This window comes from Paramisgurnus dabryanus, chromosome 12 (genome assembly GCF_030506205.2).
Source record: "Paramisgurnus dabryanus chromosome 12, PD_genome_1.1, whole genome shotgun sequence".
Classification (NCBI taxonomy): Eukaryota; Metazoa; Chordata; class Actinopteri; order Cypriniformes; family Cobitidae; genus Paramisgurnus; species Paramisgurnus dabryanus.
This window is the reverse complement of record NC_133348.1, coordinates 28,368,539-28,386,594: the sequence shown is the minus strand read 5'-3', so window position 1 is coordinate 28,386,594 and position 18,056 is coordinate 28,368,539. Positions and strand designations below refer to the sequence as shown.

General features: G+C 38.9%; 1 protein-coding gene across 1 annotated transcript in view; it reads right to left on the bottom strand.

Annotated features, from left to right (window-relative positions):
- Positions 1 to 18,056, bottom strand: part of lrfn2b (leucine rich repeat and fibronectin type III domain containing 2b) — a 199,498-nt gene that overhangs the window by 55,969 nt on the left and 125,473 nt on the right. The window lies entirely within an intron of this gene.

The following is an 18,056-nucleotide window of genomic DNA, read 5'->3' as shown; positions in this document are numbered from 1 at the left end:
AAAGGCCTTTTGCCTCAGAATTATTTATGTTCTTTGCACTTTAAATGGCAAAAACGTTTGCTGTTATTGTTTCAACCTTAATGTAGGTTATGGTCAGTGTTTTACTGATGTAAAATGTTTACAGTGTGTTTGGGTTCTTAAAAGGTTAAAGGGATAGTTCACCCAAAAATTTAATTCTGTCATTTACTCACTCTCATGTTGTTTCAAACCCGCATAAATGTCTTTGTTCAGATGAACACAAAGGAAGATATTTTGAGAAATGTTTGTAACCAAACCTTTCATAGACCATTGGACCCCATTCACTTTCATAGTAGGAAAAGAAAATACTATGGAAGTGAATGGGGCTCATGAATGGTTTGGTTACAAACATTTCTCAAAATATGTGTTCATTAGAACAAAGACATTAATGCGGGTTTAAAACAACATGAGAGTGAGAAAACAAAATTTTCATTTTTGGGTGAACTATCCCTTTTTATATACAATTGTTAATTTAACTTTAAGATACTGTCGTTTTTAATTTGTCATGTTTGCATTATGACAACTTTATAAAAAATGGCTACAATGTTTAAAAGGTTTTAAATAAACAGTAGCACAGTGTATCATAGTTTGTCTTTCTTTGGTGCTGTTAAAACGACCTGGATGTAGCTCTTTTTTAAAATACTAATACATCGCACTTTAAAATCGCAAATCGCAGTTTTGATCAGAAAAATCGCAATTAGATTTTTTCTCCAAATCGTGCAGCCCTAAATGAAATTGTAATATAATGATACAATTGGTTGTTTTAAATGTAAATGATTTACTGAAAACTTACTCTAGCACAGCACATGTGTGAACACAAATAAGTGCTTAATAGCAAATCTGACTGACATTTGCTTAATGACATCATATTTGTTATTAACTCCATTTGATATAAACAACACATCTGGATTTGTTATGTTTAGGCCTACTATAATATGACAGAGGCTGTCATCTGAAATACTTGTATGTTTGCACATAATATTTATGTCAAAGAATATATATGTTCTATAAGAACAATTACGTTTGTTAATAAAAAAATAGTCTAAAAGATTTAAACAAGCAAACATTTAGTAAGACCTACAGAATATATCTCTATGAACTAAAATGACTGTTTCAGATGAGAGAAACATACAAAATGTGCAGAGCATGTTTGTGTATATGTTCCTTTTGTCCATAAAAATATATACGGTTTAATAACTTGCATACCTCATTTTATTTACCTAATTAAAACAGAAAGCCTTCATGGTACTCGATTAAAGGACATGAACATTAATCTACTAAATGAAATGATATTTGTTATTGACACGATTTAATAATACCATCCACCATTCAGATAACGTATCTGGTTGTTTTATTAAATTGTTTCAGTTCTTACACTCAACAACAGTAAAGCCAGTGCAGTACAATTTTGTCTACACTGTATAAATTATATATATATATATATATATATATATATATATATATATATATATATATATATATATATATATATATATATATATATATATATATATATATATCAAATACAAAAACAACTTTGCAAAAGTATAGCTATCACACAGTCATTTTGAAAATGGCCCTGACGAACGGCCCCTAAAGTTTATGACAAAGCATACAATGTATTATTGAGATCAGGCAATATACTCAAATTCCTTATTGTGGATTTTAGGTGCAATTTTTCGTTATGTCCACTAGATGGCAGAAGAGGATCAATCACAGGCTGACATTTGAACTCTCAGAAAACACAGAAGATGATTACTCTTTAACTAATTCTACTATTAATAGAAATCTGTTCACATTTAAAGGTGCAGTGTGTAATTTTTAGAAGGATCTCTTGACAGAAATGCAAAATGATATACAAAACTATATTATCAGGGGTGTATAAAGACCTTTCATAATGAACCGGTATGTGTTTATTACCTTAGAACGAGACCTTTTTATCTACATACACCAAGGTCCCCTTACATGGAAGTCAACATTTTGTGGCGCCATTTTTCTACAGAAGCCCCAAACGGACAAATTTTTTACTAAGTTGTCTCCAACGATGACATGTTTGTCTGGTGGCGGCTACCGTAGCTTCTTTATGTGTTTCAAAAGCGAGGGGTGAGTAGTGGACTAAGCCATTGGTTGCAATTTGTGACCTCACCACTAGATGCCACTAAAATGTACACACTGCACCTTTAACTTCATGATTTTACTGTTATACTATTAAAATCAAATTTAGTGAAAGACTACCACTTCAATTGTTCTGAGTTGTCAGTTTTATCACTCATGTCACTTTATGATAGCTGTGAAACGTGAACATAATTTTGGAGGCACTTACACGACATTTGCAGTAAGAATTATATTTTTATGTTTTTTATAAAAAGAAACTACATACAAAATGAGTGTGTAACCATGTCAATATTAAGTCTTGTTCTTTAACAGTCTTGTTTCTCCTCAGGTAAACGTGTGTGTGTACAATATACAATGCAGAATATCTATATGGCCATGTCCTTAAACGTCTTGTGATCCCAAATAGCTTGAACCCCGCTAATCGCTGCTTGCAGCTATATTTAGGGGTTCAAGCCCGAAGGGCTGAAACCCTATTGTATTTGTACTGATTTTTATTCTTTTTATTATTTTTCTTCTGCCGTGAAACGGATCGTGCAGACCAAACCGTAAGGCCTAGAGACTTGAGACTTGGCCAAATGATAGGTCTCATTCGTGCGCGAAGTTGACAGAGCATGAACCCAATCGGCCTATGGGGGGCGCTACAGCGATGGCAAACGCGTTTAGGCTCATACCTCCCACATTTCTTGTCCAAATGTCAAGTGTCTCATATCCCTGGATTCCTTGCATCAAGACGAACAAAATGTATATCTCCGATTTTATTTCCGCCATGAAAAATTTTCCGCTATTTTCGATTTTGTTGAAAAAAATAAAAACGAACTAGTCCTTGGTTTTTCGCCCGATCGGAATCATTCCAGTGCTAAAATGTTCCTTGGAGTTTGAATATCAATAATTATTAAAAAAAAGTTGAACTTTCGACTCACGGTCAACATGCCATGCCCAAACGTCTGAATTGTGGGCAGGCACTAGAACATTATTGGCTATAACTGGGGACAGAGAATGAAGTATCAACACGACACTTGGTACTTGTGATGAGAGTCATGGCCTGAGGTTTCATGCAGCGTTTCGTCACAGCGCCACCTAGTGGTCAGACGAATCAAATAATGCTTATAACTTAGGCTGAGTTTAACGTATTTTCATTCGACTTTTTTCCTTGGAGTCCTGAATTGTTGCCGAGTCCAACGATACCAAGCATGCCAGGTTTTGCTTTACGGTTGGTTCTGCACAGGAAATTAGCGCTTAAAAAACACGTGCGAATAACTCCGCGAGGGTTATTCCGATCGACTCGAAACGACCATAGGAAGAACATTGTATTACCTTCTGAACAAAAAGTTCTATTGGCGTTATGTTAAAATTTCCATCAGAAATGGCCGAAAATTGCAAAAAACGAAAAGTTACCTCAAAATTTTGTGTTTTTTACACATAAATGGTTATAACTCCGCAACAGAATGATATTTTTTCACCAGATTTGATACGCTGATGTCTGAGCACAGTCTGAGCCAATACAAAAAAAAATGGTATGCCTGCACCACTAGTTGGCCTCATAATTGAACAAAACCTTTGACATTGAGCAAGCCCAATGGTCATACAACTGTTTTTTCACTAAACTAAAGTGTATAGCCATTATACTAGCTAGATGTAACACAGTCATGACCTGAGATTCCATGACCGACTTTGTCATAGCGCCAACTAGTGGTAATTTGTTATTTTCACTTAAAAATACCGTAACCTTACATTTAAAATCATGAGTCATCATGGATTATTCCTTTCATGACTTTGAGTATAATCATTGGTGGATTGCAAGTCACTCCCTAGCAACCAATGAGCATACCCTAGCAACCATTTAGCAAGAGCTGTATCTCTGTATCAGAACATCGTAGAGACATGGGGTTCAGCTTTTTTGACTCATTAACAGTATTTTAACATTTTGTGACCCGAGTTTTGCCAATGCAAGCACCACAAACATTTCTTTCATTGTTCCATTTGTCAATGTTCCGTGAGAAGAAAGGGAGACATTTCACTGAATGATAGCACTTTTTGCTGATAACTTTGAACACGTGTGTCTGGTATCTTATTTTTCATCATTTATTTTGTACAATGCAGCAAATCTACACAGCCATGCCCTTAAAGGTCTTAATGTCCCAAATCGCTTGAACCCCGGTAATCGCTGCTTGCAGCTATATTTAGGGTTTCGAGCACGAAGTGCTGAAAACCTATTGTATTTGTCTGTTTTATTATTAGGGTTTTGAGCACGAAGTGCTTAAAAACCTATTGTATTTGTCTGTTTTATTATTATTATTATTTATTATTTTTCCACGGTAAAACGCGTTGCCCAGCCCAAACCGTAAGTCGTAGAAACTTGCCACTTGGTCAACTGGTTGTATATTAGCAGGCTACTCAGATAGAGTGAATCAGCCAAATCGGCCCATAGGTGGCGCTATAGCAATGCTCGACGTGTTGGGGCTCATAATTCCTAAACCGGACATCATACACTCAAGTGTTTGGTATCATTGTAATCCCTGGCTCCAAACTTAAAAAATGTATATCTCCGATTTCATTTCCGGTATGCAAATTTTTCCGCTAATTTGCATAATATACATTTCAAGCCAAAATGAACTAGTCCTAGGTTTTTTGCCCGATCGGAACCGTTCCAATGCAGGAGAAATCTGTGGAGTGAGTAGGTAAATAATTATCGAACAGAATTTGAAATTTCGCTTTAGGGTCACTAAGGGGCGCCAAAACTCCATACAGGAAGTAGCCTACCATCACTGAAATGGCTATAACTGGTGAACGGTTTGAGATATCTTAAAGAGGTTTGGTACACATGTGTACTAGCTCAGTCCGGGGTCACAGTAAAAAAGATGCCGATTTTGGCCACTAGGTGGCGCTATAACAGGCTTGAGCTCGGGAATGGCTATTACTACACAACCGTTAGCCCGATACACTTAATATTTTGTATGGTGTGTCTTTGTGCAATGTACCATGAGGGTCTAGAAGGACATTGGCGTTTCTCCAAAAACATGGCCGTCATCAGCCAATGAATGTTGAGGACTGATTTGACAGGGTTAACGGAGGTCGATCGGAAGGAAACGCACTGTGCTTTTTCGTGTACTGCTCCTGAAGGCCTGTAAGATTTGTGGTGTAATTTGGCCACTAGGGGGCGTAATACCGTATTTCGGTGCCTGTATCACGTGAAGTTTGACATACACACACAAACATGACATCATATGATAGATCGGCTCATGACGAAAAACTTTGCCTCTTGATGCATTGCTGTCAATCAAACGGTTCGTTAGTTATTGACGATAATATTCAAATATACTTTTGCGAACTAGTCCTAGGTTTTTTGCCCGATCCGAACCTAACCAGGGCTGATTGATTCTGTGTAGTGTGAATATGAATAATTATCGAAAAAAAGTTGAAATTTGTATTCAAACATGCAAGTAGTGGCCAAAAACCGAACTGGGCGGAGCTTAAAACATTTAAACGGCCATAACTCGAGAGGCGTTTGAGATATCATCATAGGGCTTGAATCATATGTGTAGGCCATCGGTCTAAGGTCGTGATATAAAAATCTCGCCGATCGGACACTAGATGGCGCTATAACGGGGAAAATGGCACTAAATACTGTGATTATGCAATGGTTCCAACTTTCACGCCTATAACTTTATCTGTGGTCAAGAGATTTTCATGGGAGTTGTTTTTTTTAGCATCCTGAATTGTTTCGGAGTCCTACGATACCAAGCATGCCAGGTTTCGCCTTACAGTTAGTTCTGCACAGGAAAATAGCGCTTAAAAAACACGCGCGAATAACTCCGCGAGGGTTATTCCGATCGACTCGAAACGACCATAGGAAGAACATTGCATTACCTTCTGAACAAAAAAGTCTATTGGCGTTATGTTAAAATTTTCATCAGAAATGGCCGAAAATTACAAAAAACGAAAAATTACCCCAACATTTGTCGTTTTTACACATAAATGGTTATACCTCTGCAACGAAATGACATTTTTTCACCAGATTTGATACACTGATGTCTGAGCAGAGTCTGAGGCAATACCCAAAAAATAATATGCCTGCACCACTAGTTGGCCTCATAATTGAACAAAACCTTTGACATTGAGCGAGCCCAATGGTCTTACAACAGTTTTTTCACTAAACTGAAGTGTTTAGCCATGATACTAGCTAGATGTAACAAAGGTATGACCTGACGTTGCATGCACAATTTTGTCGTAGCGCCACCCTGTGCTTATTTGTTATTTTCACTTAGAAGTGAGTAGAGAGCGGAGAGATTTCACTGAATGAGAGCCGTTTTCTTGCTGATAACTAATGTATTTAAGGTTGTATCTTCACCAAACGTATGCGTAATGACATGGTACTCGGTAATTCTGATGGCAGTCAGGACCTGAGGGAGCCTGCAGTTTCGGACGCATATTTTACATGCCTACAACTTTGGCTGCAGTCACCGTATTTTCATGGGACTTTTTTCACAGGAGTCCTGAATTGTTGCAGAGTCCAACGATACCAAACATGCCCGGTTTTGCCTTGTGCTTAGTCCTGGGGTCAAGGCCGCCTTAATGCACGGGCTTACCTGGGCTGAAGCCCAGGGGCCTCCCAAGTTCAAGGGCCTCCCAAGTTAGCGTTCATGATGAGCTGAAAAGGTCATATTGTTTTGTAACTTGTCAGGTTTTCTGTCAATCACTCTAATTGCACGTTACATGGCTGCTGATTGGTCCGTTGTAACTTAACGTGAAATAAAATGTTAGACGTAACATATTTTTTATTCCGCGTGATGTAATTAAGTGCGCGTTGTCAACTTGACATTCCTGCATGTTAGACTGAGTGTGACAGAGAAACGGGAAATAATCCACCAACAAATGTAAGAGTAATTTCTGAAATTTCATAATAAGCACTGAGGTGCAGGTCTCTCTCTCTTTCGCGCGCGTGCGCGCTCGCTCGTTTGCTCTCTCTGTGCTCATGCAGCTGTCTGAGTCTCTGGCATGCAGAAGTCTCTCCAAACGTGCACAAGAAACTGTGCCGCTAAATTAAGAAAGGAGTTCCCGCACATAATGCTGTTAGTTGTTATAAAGTTTAAGTTTACTCGCGTTTATATCAGTGACGCGTGCGCAGCTGGAGCGATGTTTGACGCGACGTTAGCTCACAGTACATACATCTGTTGGTTTAGAAAGACGAGAAAGAGACGCAACGGTAAAGGTGCAAGTCTAAGAAAGTAAAGAGCGACTAGACCATCTCAAATGATCATCCCCTGATAGCACCATTATAATCTCATTATCTTAAGATCTTATATACAGGTATGTTCCCTGTCTGTCTTGTGCATATTCATACTTGGTCGTTTTACATGCTTATGTATGCATAAATACTTAATACAATGCATACTATATCTTCAATAGCCTACAAAATAAATAACTGATTAAAAAACAAGATTCTGTCTAAAGACTTATCTTTTGTTATCATTAATGCATTTAACAAGATTCTGTCTATAAAGACTTATCTTTTGTTATCATTAATGCATTTTCACTTTAAAACTAACTTTAACTTATTATATTTTTAAAACTGTGGTGAGCATTTAGTTGTGAGTGGCAATTTTCTGCAAATTTGTATTTTCCAAAAACTATATAAATATAAAGCTTATAAACATATATACTTTCAGACATTTTGGTTTTATTATCACCACATGTTGCTGTGTGTGGTTGTTAAATAAAGTGTCTTGTGTTTATGCTCAAGTGGGCTCAGTGATATGTTAATAACAATATTATGGTGTTTTCTGGCTCAAAGAGGGAAAACTCACTGTTGTATGTCTCGAAAGAAACTAATGCATTTTGTGATGTACCTAGATATTACACTTAAAAAAAAATTAGACTATAAATCGAGGGGAAGGGGGGCCTAAAAACCTCTTAGCCCCGGGGCCTCACATTAGGTTAAGGCGGCCCTGCCTGGGGTTATCATAACACAATTCAGGAGGACATTAAATAAGTCAAGCATTATCTTTCCAGCTGTGTTTGCTGTTCACTGTAGGTCCTTGCGGTCTGCTGCGCTGCTGTGTTTGTTTCTTATGTACACTTGTTTTTGCACCATACCACGACTCAATGGCCTTGTAGTTCAACTAAACACGGCCATTTCTGAATTGTATGTTATGTTATAAATCTGAAAAACTAATTCTCCTTAACAACTTATCCTCATAACGTCACATTAAGGACATTACATGTTTGTCTTATAGGTGCACCTGTGTGTAAGCATACATAGTCTGTATGATCCTTTTTTGACCATCTCTTTCATTTTCTGAAGCGAGGTGGTCTAACATTCATTGTGGCTGTGTTCGGGTTTAACTGCTCAGCCTGGTAAGCGAAGTGTGAGGTTTTTGACGTTGCCTTAAAGCTCGAAACCCGGCAATTGCTGCTTGCAGCTATATTTAGGGTTTCGAGCACGAAGTGCTGAAAACCTATTGTATTTGTCTGTTTTATTATTATTATTATTTATTATTTTTCCACGCTAAAACGCATTGCCCAGCCCAAACCGTAAGTCGTAGAAACTTGCCACTTGGTCATCTGGTTGTATATTAGCAGGCTACTCAGATACAGTGAATCAGCCAAATCGGCCCATAGGTGGCGCTATAGCAATGCCCGACGCGTTTGGGCTCATAACTCCTAAACCGGACATCATACACTCAAGTGTTTGGTATCATTGTAATCCCTGGCTCCAAACTTAAAAAATGTATATCTCCGATTTCATTTCCGGTATGCAAATTTTTTCGCTAATTTGCATAATATGCATTTCTAGCCAAAATGAACTAGTCCTAGGTTTTTCGCCCGATCGGAATCGTTCCAATGCAGGAGAAATCTGTGGAGTGAGTAGGTAAATAATTATCGAACAGAATTTGAAATTCCGCTTCAGGGTCACTAGGGGGCACCAAAACTCCATACAGGAAGTAGCCTATCGTCACTGAAATGGCTATAACTCGTGAACGGTTTGAGATATCTTAACGAGGTTTGGTACACATATGTACCAGCTCACTCCGGGATCACAGTAAAAAAGATGCGGATTTTGGCCACTAGGTGGCGCTGTAACAGGCTTGAGATCGGGAATGGCTATTACTACACAACCGTTAGCCCGATACACTTAATATTTTGTATTGTATGTCTATGTGCAATGTACCATAAGGGTCTAGAAGGACATTGGCGTATCTTCAAAAACATGGCCGTCGTCGGCCAATGAAGGTTGAGGACTGATTTGACAGGGTTAACAAAGGTCGATCGGAACGAAACGCACTGTGCTTCTTCGTGTACTGCTCCTGAAGGCCTGTAAGAATTTTGGTGTCATTTGGCCACTAGGGGGCGTAATACCGTATTTCGGTGCCTGTATCACGTGACGTTTGACGTACACAAACAAACATGACATCATATGATAGATCGGCTCATGACAAAAAACTTTGCCTCTGGAAGCGTTGCTGTCAATCAAACGGTTTGTGAGTTATTGGCGATAACGTTCAAACCTACTTTTGCGAACTAGTCCTTGGTTTTTCGCCCGATCTGAACCTAACCAAGGCTGATTGATTCTGTGGAGTGTGACTATAAATAATTATCAAAAAAAAATTGAAATTTACATTCATTCACGCAAGGAGTGGCCAAAAACCAAACTGGGCGGAGCTTAAAACATTAAAACGGCCATAACTCGAGAGTCGTTTGAGATATCATCACGGGGCTTGAATCATATTTGTAGGTCATCGGTCTTAGGCCGTGATATAAAAAGCTCGCCGATCGGACACTAGATGGCGCTATAACGGGGAAAATGGCACTAAATACTGTGATTATGCAATGGTTACAACTTTCACGCCTATAATTTTATCTGTGGTCAAGAGATTTTCATGGGAGTTGTTTTTTTTATCATACTGAATTGTTTCCAAGTCCTACGATACCAAACATACCAGGTTTTGCCTTACGGTTAGTTCTGCACTGCAAAAACTGTGCTTACAAAACATGCGTAAATAACTCCGAGAGCGTTATTCCGATCGACTCGAAAACACCATAGGAAGAAATTAACTTTACCTTCTGAACAAAAAACTCTATTGGCGTTATGTGAAAATTTCCATCAGAAATGGCCGAAAATTGCAAAAAACGAAAAATTACATTCATTTTTTGTGTTTTCTACACATAAATGGTTATAACTCCGCTATGAAATGACATTTTTCTACCAGATTTGATATGCTGATGTCTCAGCAGAGTCTGAGGCAATACAAAGAAAATTGTTTGCCTACACCAGTAGTTGGCCTCATAATTGAACAAAACCTTTGACATTGAGTAAGCCTAATGGTCATACAATTGTTTCTTCACTAAACTAAAGTGAATAGCCGTGATACTAGCTACATCTAACATAGTCATGACCCGAGGTTACATGCACGAGTTTGACATAGCGCCACCTAGTGGTTATTTGTTATTTTCACTTAAAAATACTGCAACCTTACATCTAAAATCATGAGTCATCATAGATTGTGCCTTTCATGGCTTTGAGTATAATCATTGGTGGATTGCAGTTCACTCCCTAGCAACCAATGAGAATACCCTAGCAACCATTTAGCAAGAGCTGTATCTCAGTATCAGAACATCTTAGAGACATGGGGTTCGGCTATGACGACAACTATGAACAAGTGTGTCTGGTAGCTTACTTTTCATCATTTATTTTGTACAATGCAGCAAATCTACTCAGGCATGCCCTTAAAGGTCATAAGATCCCAAATCGCTTGAACCCAAGCGAATGACTTCACATTAAGCACGTGACATGTTTGTCCTATAGGTGCACGTGTGTTTAAGCATACATAGTCTGTATGAACTGTTTCTGACCATCTCTTTCGTTTTTGTGGATGCTGGATCAGCCTGGTCGACGACGTCTGACATCTTTGATGTGCTGTCCACTGTAAGTCTTTGCGGTCTGCTGCGCTGCTGTTTGTGTCGTATATGCACGTCCGCAGTCTGTTTGAACCATTGATGACCATACCACGACTCAATGGCCTTTTAGTTAAACTAAACACAGCCATTTCTGAATTGTATGTTTCCGTATAAATCTGTATAACTTATTCTCGTTAACAAATTATCCTTATAACTTCACATTAAGGACATTACATGTTTGTCTTATAGGTGCACATGTGTGTAAGCATAAATAGTCTGTATGATCCGTTTTTGACCATCTCTTCTATCATTCATTGTGTCTGTATTCGGGTGCAACTCCTCAGCCTGGTAATCGACGTCTGACGTTTTTGACGTGCCTTAATGCTCGAAACCCGGCAATTGCTGCTTGCAGCTATATTTATTATTATTATTATTATTTTTCCGCCATAAAACGCGTCGCCCAGCACAAACCGTAAGTCGTAGAAACTTGCCACTTGGTCAACTGGTTGTATATTAGCAGGCTACTCAGATACAGTGAACCAGCCAAATCGGCCCATAGGTGGCGCTATAGCATTGCCCGACGCGTTTGGGCTCATAACTCCTAAACCGGCCATCATACACTCAAGTGTTTGATATCATTGTAATCCCTGGCTCCAAACTTAAAAAATGTATATCTCCGTTTTCATTTCCGTCATGAAAAATTTTCCGCTATTTTCGATTTTGTCGAAAAAAATAAAAACGAACTAGTCCTAGGTTTTTCGCCCGATCGGAATCATTCCAGTGCTAAAATGTTCCTTGGAGTTTGAATATCAATAATTATCAAAAAAAAGTTGAACTTTCGACTCACGGTCAACATGCCACGCCCACACGTCTGAATTGTGGGCAGGCACTAGAACATTATTGGCTATAACTGGGGACAGGAATGAAGTATCAACACGACACTTGGTACTTGTGATGAGAGTCATGGCCTGAGGTTTCATGCATCGTTTCGTCACAGCGCCACCTAGTGGTCATACGAATCGAATAATGCTTATAACTTCGGCTGAGTTTAACGTATTTTCATGCGACGTTTTTCCTTGGAGTCCTGAATTGTTGCCGAGTCCAATGATACCAAGCATGCCAGGTTTTGCTTTACGGTTGGTTCTGCACAGGAAAATAGCACTTAAAAAACATGCGCGAATAACTCCGCGAGGGTTCCTCCGATCGACTCGAAACAACCATAGGAAGAATATTGTATTACCTTCTGAACAAAAAGTTCTATTGGCATTATGTTAAAATTTCCATCAGAAATGGCCGAAAATTGCAAAAAACGAATAATTTACTCCAGATTTTGTGTTTTTTACACATAAATGGTTATAACTCCGCAACGAAATGATATTTTTTTACCAGATTTGATACGCTGATGTCTGAGCAGAGTCTGAGGCAATACAAAAAAAATGGTATGCCTGCACCACTAGTTGGCCTCATAATTGAACAAAACCTTTGACGTTGAGCTAGCACAATGGTCATACAACAGTTTTTTTCACTAAACTTAAGTGTATAGCCATGATACTAGCTAGATGTAACACATTCATGACGTTGCATGCACAAGTTTTTCATAGCGCCACCTAGTGGTTATTTGTTATTTTGACTTAAAAGTACTGCAACCTTATATCTAAAATCATGAGTCATCGTGGATTATGCCTTTCATGGCTTTGAGTATAATCATTGGTGGATTGCAATTCACTCCCTAGCAACCAATCAGAATACCCTAGCAACCATTTAGCAAGAGCTGTATCTTTGTATCAGAACATCGTAGAGATATGGGGTTCGGCTCGTTTGACTTTTTTACACTATTTTAACATTTTGTGACCCAAGTTTTGCCACTGTAAGCACCACAAACATTTCCTTCAGTGTTCTATTTGTCAATGCTTCGTGAGAAGAGAGGGAGACATTTCACTGAATGATAGCACCTTTTTTGCTGATGACTTTGAACAGGTGTGTGAGGTAGCTTATTTTTTATAATTTATTTTGTACAATTCAGCAAAACTACACAGGCATGCCCTGAAAGGTCTTAAGGTCCCAAATCGCTTGAACCCGACTCAATGGCCTTGTAATTCAACTAAACACGGCCATTTCTGAATTGTATTTTACGGTATAAATCTGAAAAACTAATTCTCGTTAACAAATTATCAGAATGACTTAACATTAAGGATGTGACATGTTTGTCCTATAGGTGCACCTGTGTGTAAGCTACATAGTCTGTCTGAACCGTTTCTGACCATCTCTTACGTTTTTCTGGATGCGATGTGGTGTATCAGCCTGGTCGACGACATCTGACATGTTGTATGTGCTTTAATGCTCGAAACCCGGTAAACGCTGCTTGCAGCTTTAATTAGGGTTTTGAGCACGAAGTGCTTAAAAACCTATTGTATTTGTCTGTTTTATTATTATTATTATTTATTATTTTTCCACCGTAAAACGCGTTGCCCAGGCCAAACCGTAAGTCGTAGAAACTTGCCACTTGGTCAACTGGTTGTATATTAGCAGGCTACTCAGATACAGTGAATCAGCCAAATCGGCCCATAGGTGGCGCTATAGCAATGCTCGACGTGTTGGGGCTCATAACTCCTAAACCGGACATCATACACTCAAGTGTTTGGTCTCATTGTAATCCCTGGCTCAAAACTTAAAAAATGTATATCTCCGTTTTCATTTCCGGTATGCAAATTTTTCCGCTAATTTGCATAATATACATTTCAAGCCAAAATGAACTAGTCCTAGGTTTTTCGCCCGATCGGAACCGTTCCAATGCAGGAGAAATCTGTGGAGTGAGTAGGTAAATAATTATCGAACAGAATTTGAAATTACGCTTTAGGGTCACTAAGGGGTGCCAAAACTCCATACAGGAAGTAGCCTACCATCAATGAAATGGCTATAACTGGTGAACGGTTTGAGATATCTTAACGAGGTTTGGTACACATGTGTACTAGCTCAGTCCGGGGTCACAGTAAAAAAGATGCAGATTTTGGCCACTAGGTGGCGCTATAACAGGCTTGAGCTCGGGAATGGCTATTACTACACGACCGTTAGCCCGATACACTTAATATTTTGTATGGTGTGTCTTTGTGCAATGTACCATGAGGGTCTAGAAGGACATTGGTGTTTCTCCAAAAACATGGCCGTCATCAGCCAATGAATGTTGAGGACTGATTTGACAGGGTTAACGGAGGTCGATCGGAAAGAAATGCACTGTGCTTCTTCGTGTACTGCTCCTGAAGGCCTGTAAGATTTGTGGTGTAATTTGGCCACTAGGGGGCGTAATACCGTATTTCGGTGCCTGTATCACGTGACGTTTGACATACACACACAAACATGACATCATATGATAGATCGGCTCATGACGAAAAACTTTGCCTCTTGAAGCATTGCTGTCAATCAAACGGTTCGTTAGTTATTGACGATAACATTCAAATATACTTTTGCGAACTAGTCCTAGGTTTTTTGCCCGATCCGAACCTAACCAAGGCTGATTGATTCTGTGGAGTGTGAATATGAATAATTATCGAAAAAAAGTTGAAATTTGTATTCAAACATGCAAGGAGTGGCCAAAAACCGAACTGGGCGGAGCTTAAAACATTTAAACGGCCATAACTCGAGAGGCGTTTGAGATATCATCATAGGGCTTGAATCATATGTGTAGGCCATCGGTCTAAGGTCGTGATATAAAAATCTCGCCGATCGGACACTAGATGGCGCTATAATGGGGAAAATGGCACTAAATACTGTGATTATGCAATGGTTCTAACTTTCACGCCTATAACTTTATCTGTGGTCAAGAGATTTTCATGGGAGTTGTTTTTTTAGCATCCTGAATTGTTTCCGAGTCCTACGATACCAAGCATGCCAGGTTTCGCCTTACAGTTAGTTCTGCACAGGAAAATAGCGCTTAAAAAACACGCGTGAATAACTCCGCGAGGGTTATTCCGATCGACTCGAAACGACCATAGGAAGAACATTGCATTACCTTCTGAACAAAAAAGTCTATTGGCGTTATGTTAAAATTTTTATCAGAAATGACCGAAAATTACAAAAAACGAAAAATTACCCCATAAAATTTGTCGTTTTTACACATAAATGGTTATACCTCTGCAACGAAATGACATTTTTTCACCAGATTTGATACACTGATGTCTGAGCAGAGTCTGAGGCAATACCCAAAAAATAATATGCCTGCACCACTAGTTGGCCTCATAATTGAACAAAACCTTTGACATTGAGCGAGCCCAATGGTCTTACAACAGTTTTTTCACTAAACTGAAGTGTTTAGCCATGATACTAGCTAGATGTAACAAAGGTATGACCTGACGTTGCATGCACAATTTTGTCGTAGCGCCACCCTGTGCTTATTTGTTATTTTCACTTAAAAGTGAGTAGAGACCGGAGAGATTTCACTGAATGAGAGCCGTTTTCTTGCTGATAACTAATGTATTTAAGGTTGTATCTTCACCAAACGTATGCGTAATGACATTGTACTCGGTAATTCTGATGGCAGTCAGGACCTGAGGGAGCCTGCAGTTTCGGACGCATATTTTACATGCCTACAACTTTGGCTGCAGTCACCGTATTTTCATGGGACTTTTTTCACAGGAGTCCTGAATTGTTGCAGAGTCCAACGATACCAAACATGCCCGGTTTTGCCTTGTGCTTAGTCCTGGGGTCAAGGCCGCCTTAATGCACGGGCTTACCTGGGCTGAAGCCCAGGGGCCTCCCAAGTTCAAGGGCCTCCCAAGTTTGCGTTTATGATGAGCTGAAAAGGTCATATTGTTTTGTAATTTGTCAGGTTTTCTGTCAATCACTCTAATTGCACGTTACATGGCTGCTGATTGGTCCGTTGTAACTTAACGTGAAATAAAATGTTAGACGTAACATATTTTTTATTCCGCGTGATGTAATTAAGTGCGCGTTGTCAACTTGACATTCCTGCATGTTAGACTGAGTGTGACAGAGAAACGGGAAATAATCCACCAACAAATGTAAGAGTAATTTCTGAAATTTCATAATAAGCACTGAGGTGCAGGTCTCTCTCTCTTTCGCGCGCGCTCGTTTGCTCTCTCTGTGCTCGTGCAGCTGTCTGAGTCTCTGGCATGCAGAAGTCTCTCCAAACGTGCACAAGAAACTGTGCCGCTAAATTAAGAAAGGAGTTCCCGCACATAATGCTGTTAGTTGTTATAAAGTTTAAGTTTACTCGCGTTTATATCAGTGACGCGTGCGCAGCTGGAGCGATGTTTGACGCGACGTTAGCTCACAGTACATACATCTGTTGGTTTAGAAAGACGAGAAAGAGACGCAACGGTAAAGGTGCAAGTCTAAGAAAGTAAAGAGCGACTAGACCATCTCAAATGATCATCCCCTGATAGCACCATTATAATCTCATTATCTTAAGATCTTATATACAGGTATGTTCCCTGTCTGTCTTGTGCATATTCATACTTGGTCGTTTTACATGCTTATGTATGCATAAATACTAAATACAATGCATACTATATCTTCAATAGCCTACAAAATAAATAACTGATTAAAAAACAAGATTCTGTCTAAAGACTTATCTTTTGTTATCATTAATGCATTTAACAAGATTCTGTCTATAAAGACTTATCTTTTGTTATCATTAATGCATTTTCACTTTAAAACTAACTTTAACTTATTATATTTTTAAAACTGTGGTGAGCATTTAGTTGTGAGTGGCAATTTTCTGCAAATTTGTATTTTCCAAAAACTATATAAATATAAAGCTTATAAACATATATACTTTCACACATTTTGGTTTTATTATCACCACATGTTGCTGTGTGTGGTTGTTAAATAAAGTGTCTTGTGTTTATGCTCATGTGGGCTCAGTGATATGTTAATAACAATATTATGGTGTTTTCTGGCTCAAAGAGGGAAAACTCACTGTTGTATGTCTCGAAAGAAACTAATGCATTTTGTGATGTACCTAGATATTACACTTAAAAAAAATTAGATTATAAATCGAGGGGAAGGGGGGCCTACAAAACCTCTTAGCCCCGGGGCCTCACATTAGGTTAAGGCGGCCCTGCCTGGGGTTATCATAACACAATTCAGGAGGACATTAAATAAGTCAAGCATTATCTTTCCAGCTGTGTTTGCTGTTCACTGTAGGTCCTTGCGGTCTGCTGCGCTGCTGTGTTTGTTTCTTATGTACACTTGTGCAGTCTGTTTGCACCATTGCACCATACCACGACTCAATGGCCTTGTAGTTCAACTAAACACGGCCATTTCTGAATTGTATGTTACGTTATAAATCTGAAAAACTAATTCTCCTTAACAAATTATTCTCATAACGTCACATTAAGGACATTACATGTTTGTCTTATAGGTGCACCTGTGTGTAAGCATACATAGTCTGTAATGTATGATCCTTTTTTGACCATCTCTTTCATTTTCTGAAGCGAGGTGGTCTAACATTCATTGTGGCTGTGTTCGGGTTTAACTGCTCAGCCTGGTAAGCGAAGTGTGAGGTTTTTGACGTTGCCTTAAAGCTCGAAACCCGGCAATTGCTGCTTGCAGCTATATTTAGGGTTTCGAGCACGAAGTGCTGAAAACCTATTGTATTTGTCTGTTTTATTATTATTATTAGGGGTTCAAGCGCGAAGCGCTGAAACCCTATTGTAATTGTTAAGATTTTTATTATTATTATTCTGCCGTAAAACGGAACGTGCAGACCAAACCGTAAGGCCTAGAGACTTGAAACTTGGCCAAATGGTAGGACCCAATTTGGGGAGAGGTTGACAGAGTATCAACCCGATTGGCCTATAGGTGGCGCTATAACGACGGAAATCACGTTTATGCTCATAACTCCCAGAAAGCTTGTCCAAATGTCAAGTGTCTTATATCACTGGAATCCTTGCGTCAAGACGAACAAAACGTATATCTCCGATTTTATTTGCGCCTAGAATTTTTTTTCGCTATTTTCGATTTTGTCGAAAAAAATAAAAACGAACTAGTCCTAGGTTTTTCGACCGATC